Below are 6,502 nucleotides of genomic sequence, written 5' to 3' on the forward strand. Positions count from 1 at the left end.
TTTATTTTTGTTTGTGTTGTAAGAAAGTGGTCCAGTATCCTTTTTTATTTTTTTTCATGTGCCTGTCTAGTTTTCCTGACACCATTTATTGAAGAAATGGTCTTCATTCCATTGTATCATCTTGCCTCCTTTGTCATAGATTATTTGCCATAGGCACAGCTTTATTTCTGCCCTGCCTATTTGTAATTGGATTTTTTTTTCTACTGAGTTGTATAAGTTCTGTATGTATTTTGAATTTTAACCCCTTATCAAACATTTGCTTTGCAGTTGTTTTCTCCCAGTCCTAATGTTGCCTTTTCACATTGGTCATGATTCCCTTTACTTAAAGAAGCTTGTTAGCCTCATGTAGTCCCACTTGTTTATTTTTGCTTTTGGTGACAAATAACAATACTGTATTATATACTTGAAAGTTGTTAAAAGAGTATATCTTAAATCTTATCACCATACACACACAAATGGTAATTATGTCAGGACATGTGTTAACCCTGCTGTAATAATCATTTTGCTATATATATATTTTTTTTCAAACTATCACTTTGTACATATCAAATTACACGTGTCAGTAATATTTCCATAAAGCTGGAAGACATGACAAATACTGTACAATCCCACTTATATGGGAAATCTAAAGAAGCTGAGCTCATAGAAACAAAGTGGAATGCTGGTTGCCAAGGAAACCAGGGGGATGTTGGTCAAAGGGTACAAACTAAGCTCTAGGATGAATAAGTTCTGGGGATCTTATGTGCAGCATGCTAACAATAGTTAACAATACTGTGTAATATAGTTGAAATTTCCTAAGAGAGAAGGTTATAAATGTTCTCATCACACCAAAAAAATGGCAATTATATGAGGTCATGGAGGGGTTTACTAAACCTGTTGTAGTCATTTCATAATATACACGTGTATCAAATCATCTCTTTGTACACCTTTATCTTACACAATGTTATATGTCAATTTTGTCTCAAGAAAGCTGGAAAAATAGAATATAAATAAATGTGACTAATTATGTTAATTTATGCTGAGGAGCTTAGACAAATTTTGGCAAAAGATAATATGATTTTTCCCAGTGTCATTGAGAAATAATTGTTATTTTTCATTTCATAAGTTTCATATAAACTTGTCTGATAACCCTCCAAATGATCTCCATATCTGTGATCCTGTTCTTGTTCTGGTTGTTTGCTTAGTTTGTTTTTGTTTTTGTTTTAGATTCAGTTGTTGGTAATTGTGAATTTGTTACCTTTTTAATGTTGATAGTTTTGATCTTTTTATTAAATAAATCCCTTAAAAATGTCATGTAATAATAGCTTTGTGATGGTGAACTCCTTTAGCTTTACCATGTCTAGAAAGCAATTTATTGACCCTTCATTTCTAAATGATAGCTTTGCTAGATAGAGTAATCTAGGTTGTAAGTCCTTGCTTTTTATCACCTTGAATACTTCTTGCCAGTTCCTTCCTGCCTGCAAGTTTCTTTTGAGAAATCAGTTGATAGTCTTATGGGTCCTCCTTTGTAGGTAACTGTCTCCTTTTTTCTTGCTGCTTTTAAGATTCTCTGTCTTTAACCCTTGGCATTTTAATTGTGATGTGTCTTGGTGTTGTCCTCTTTGGGTCCAACTTGTTTGAGACTCTCTGTGCTTCCTGGAGTTGCATGTCTATTTCCTTTGCCAAATTAGGGAAGTTTTCTTTCATTATTTTTTCAAGTAAGTTTTCAATTTCTTGCTCCTTCTATTCTCCTTTTGGTATCGCTAGGTTTGGATGTTGGCACATTTGGAGATGTCCCAGAGTCTTCTTATACTTTTTTCTTTTTTTTTTTTTTTTGAATTCTTGTTTCTTCTTTTTGTTCTAGTTGAATGTTTGTTTCTTACTTATGTTCCAAATCATTGATTTGAATTGCAGCTTTCTTCCCTTCACTGTTGGTTCCCTGTAGATTTTTCTTTATTTCACATAGTTTAATCTTCATTTCTTCCTTTATGTTGTTGCTGTACTCAATGAGTTCTTTCAGCATCCTGATCACCAGTGTTTTGAACACTGTCTAATAGGTTGGCTATCTCCGTTTTGTTTAGTTCTTTTTCTGGGGTTTTGTTTTGTTTTTTTTCATTTGGGCCATATTTCTTTGTCTCTTCAATTCAGCAACCCCTTTGTGTTTGTTTCTGTGTATTAGGTAGAGCTTCTTTGACTCCTTATCTTAGCAGCATGGCTTATTGTCGAAAAGGTACCAGTAAATTGGGTGAGGCAGAGCCTTAGATAACTGCCAGGGTGGGACAACCTGCTTCACTGCTTTGTGGCTATGTGTTGGGGGAGGGTTCAGAGAGGGGACCATGCTGCTGCCTGGCTTCTGGAGGTTTGCCCTCCATTCACCTCACTTCCATTCCCTGTAGGCAATTGGCGCCCTTCCAGCTGTTGCCCTTGTGTTGAATTCCAGAGTTGGTGGTCTTACATAAGTTTTAAGACTGTGTGGGCCTTTTAAGAAGAGTTTCCTGAAAATCTTGCAGTTTCTTTGACTGCCGCAACCCCCACTGGTTTTTACAGCCAGAAGTTATGGGATATATCTTCTTGGTGCTGGAATCCTGGGCTGTGCAGTCTGGCCTGGGTCTGGGATCACTTGCTCTCAAGGTATCCCTCCTGACTTTTATTCATCACACACAAACGTGGGACCACCTGTGCCCATTCGGCAGCCACTGCCACCTCTCTGTTCCACACTACACCTCTCCTGTCTCCACAACTCTGCCCCTCTACCTATCTGGATGAATGTGGCTTCTTTAAATCCTTAGTTATTGGACTTCCATATAGTTTGGTTTTCTGACAGTTCTGGGTGTTATGTGTTTTAAGATTAGTTGTAATTCTTTTTAGGTTTTGTGAGGAGGTGAAGTGTGTCTAGCTACACTTCTGTCTTGATCAGAAGTCTCAATTTATCCTTCTTTTTAAAAGTAGTGGCATAAGAGAAAAATGTGGCAGTCTAGATATTTGTAGTTTTTTTCACTAAACAGTAGTACTTTCCAATAATTGTTTATTCAGCGTAGTAGTTAAAATGTCAGTCTGAAAGAGGACCTCTCTGTCAGTTGCTGGTCATTCACAGGGCTGTTGATGCTATGTCATCTGTTTCCCTTGACATATTTTGTGTGCTTCTACTTGTTAAGAGTGCTTCGTATATGCAGTGTGTTATTTGTGTGTGCTGTCCTTGCTCCTGCTCTAAGTTATGATGGCTCCTCAGACAGGGCCCTCTACTCTTCGTTCAGTGATTGCATCTCATCCTGTTTTGGTCTTTTTCTTTGTATTTAACTGAGGTGTCTCTCACAGGCCAGCCCATTGACACCTCTTTTGACCATCTTGGTGTCCTTACTAGCATGTATCAAGGAGTATTCTAAGTCTCTTTCTTTGCTTTCCTGGAGCAGAGGATGGTTTAGGTTTTAGGACCTACTGTTACATAGAAAAGGTGAGCAAAAGGGAATTAGACATTGAGTTTAATGAACTGGGGAACATAAGTCTGCTTGCTTGGCCAGGAAGGTGCAGCTTTACACTCCACGGGATCATAGCATTGTGCTCTGCCAAGGAGATTAACACTCCTCTCTTTCTCACTCTGGTACCAGATTGCCAGGTGGGAGTAGGTGAAAGCAGGTACATGCACAATAGACATCAAAATGGCACAAAGAAGCCTGTCAGTCAAGCCTGGGAGAGAAGAGATTCCCATCCAAAGCCCACAAAAGCTTGGGAAATTAATTGGTTCTTTGGAAAAGGCACTTGGCCTATACCATACCTAAGTTAATATAATTCCAGGGGAAAAAAGAAGCCCCCTCTCCTGCCACTCCTACCTCACCCCTTAATATGCTCACCCCATGCCCTTGTGTGTTCTGTCTCCATAGCAGCTGCATGGCCAGAAGCCAAGTGGACTCCACCACTGGAGCAGCTGGGAGCAAGCTAAGCTACCTGGATGGGGACTGAGACTGCTTAGCAGCCACCTGCAGGCTTCAAAGGACTAAGCTTTAATATACTCTGGAACACACCCAAGCCTCTTCTTGAGCATGAATTTTTACTTTTTTTACTCCTAAACTTGAAGGGTCTCCATGAGACTTGCAACCAGGGGAGTAGCAAACAGCAGCAACTTGTCCTGGGTGTGCCCCCCGAACCTGTCTCCAAGACTCCCTTCTTCTCTGACTTTCCAATGAGCTAAAAGCAGCCCCACCTTGGCTCAGTCCTGTCACTGTGACTTTCACTTCCCAGTGAGCTAACAGCAGCCCCACCTTGGCTCACTTCTTTCCTATAACGTTTCTAGGAAGCCAAAACAGACTGACAGCACCACCTAGGTTCACTCTTCTTGTTTCTTCTACCTTAAGTTCTTCCTTTGTTTCACTGTCCCCAGCTTTAATAAATCACTCTCAAATCACCTAGACTTGTGTTATAAAATCTTTCCTGCACAAAGTCAAAGACTCACACCCTATTGGTTGGCCTGAGACAGACCCACTCTGGGCCCAGTCCCCATCTGGTAACATAAGGGGCCTCTGGGACAACTTCAAGCATACCAACATTTGCATTATGGGGGTGCCAGAAGGAGAAGAGAGAGAGCAAGAAATTGAAACACGTGAAATAATAATGATGAAAAACTTCCCTGACCTGATGAAGGAAATAGATATACAAGTCCAGATAGATATACAAATAGATATACAAAGTCCCAAACAAACAAATCCAAAGAGGCCCACACTAAAGTACATGAATTAAAATGCTAAAGTTTAAAGACAAAGAATCTTAAAAGCAGCATGATAAAAGCAGTTAGTTACATGCAAGGAAGCTCCTATAAGACTGTCAGCTGAGTTCTCAACAGAAACTTTAAAAAGCAAGGACTTATAACCAACATTGCTGTACCCAGCAAAGCTATCATTTAGAATTGAAGGACAGGAAAAGAGATTCCCAGAGAAGAAAAAGCTAAAGAAGTTCATTACATGAAAAATGAAAGTGTCATCTTCAATAAGAACAAGCATAATAATAATAATAATTAAAAAATACATATCTATCAATAGTTAAATCTAAAAAATAAACAAGCAGAGCAGAAACATACTCATAGATACAGAGAACATTTTGACAGTTGCCAAATGGAAGGGGGTTTGGGACATGGGTGGAAAATGTGAAGGAATTAAGTACAACTGGTAGTTACAGAATAATCATGAGGATACAAAGTACAGTATAGGGAATATAGTTAATATTGTAATAACTATAACTATGTATGATGTTAGATGGGTACTAGAGTTCTTGGGATGATCGCTAAGTTATATAATATCTAATCCCTGGGTTTTACACCTGGAACTAATATGATATATGTCAACTATAATTAAAAAATAAAAATTATTTAAAGTAAAAAAATAAAAAAGTGGATTGAGTGCTGCCCTGTGAACCAAAAAGTCATCTGTTCAATTCGTGGTCAGGGCGTATGCCTGTGTTGTGGGGCAGATCCCCAGTTGGGGATGTGAGAGAGGCAACTGATTGATGTATCTTTCACACATCAGTATTTCCCTGTCTCCCTCCTTCTCTCTAAAAATAGATAAATACAATCTTTTTAATTTTTAAATTTTTATTGTTGTTCAGTTACAGTTATCCCCATTTCCCCCCCATTGCTCTCCCCTGCCCTGCCCAGCCCTCCTCTCCCACATTCAATCCTCCCGCACCTGGTTGTCCTTGTCCATATGTCCTTTAAATACACATGCCTTGATTGACCCTTCCTCTTCTTTCCCCCATTATTCCCCTCCCCTCTGGTTATTGTCAGTTTGTTCTTTATTTCAATGTCTCTGGTACTGTTTTGCTTGGTTGGTTGTTTTGTTAAGTTCCACTTATAGGTAAGATCATATGGTATTTGTCTTTCACTGCCTGACTTATTTTGCTTAGCATAATACTGTAGTTCCATCCATGCTGTTGCAAAAGGCAGGACTTCCTTCTTTATTTCTGCTGTGTAGTATCCCATTGTGTAAATGTACCACAGTTTTTTGATCCACTCATTTACTGATGGGCACTTAGATTGTTTCCAATACTTGAGTATTGTAAATAATGCTGCTATGAACATTGGGGTGCATAGGTTCTTTTGGATTGGTGTTTTAGTGTTCTTAGGATATAATCCTAGCAGTGGAATTGCTGGGTCAAAAAGTAGTTCCATTTTTAGTTTTCTGAGGAAATTCCATACTGTTTTCCACAGTGGTTGCACCAGTCTGCAATCTTACCAACAATGTTCTAAGGTTCCCTTTTCTTCACTTCTCCAACACTTGTCGTTTGTTGATTTGTTCATGATGGCCGTTCTAACTGGTGTTAAGTGGTATCTCATTGTGGGTTTCTTTTTCACTGTTGTTAAAGTACAGTTGTTTCCATTTAACGCCCTTTGTCCTTGCCTCCTACCCTCAATCTTACCCTCTTTGGTTTTGCCCATGTGTCCTCTATTCAAGTTCCTTGATGAGCCTTCCTCTATTTCCCCCCATTACCCCTCTCTCCCGCTCCATGGTTACTGTCAGTTTGTTCTTTATTTCAGTTT

The sequence above is a fragment of the Phyllostomus discolor genome, chromosome 2, assembly GCF_004126475.2.
Source record: "Phyllostomus discolor isolate MPI-MPIP mPhyDis1 chromosome 2, mPhyDis1.pri.v3, whole genome shotgun sequence".
NCBI lineage: Eukaryota > Metazoa > Chordata > Mammalia > Chiroptera > Phyllostomidae > Phyllostomus > Phyllostomus discolor.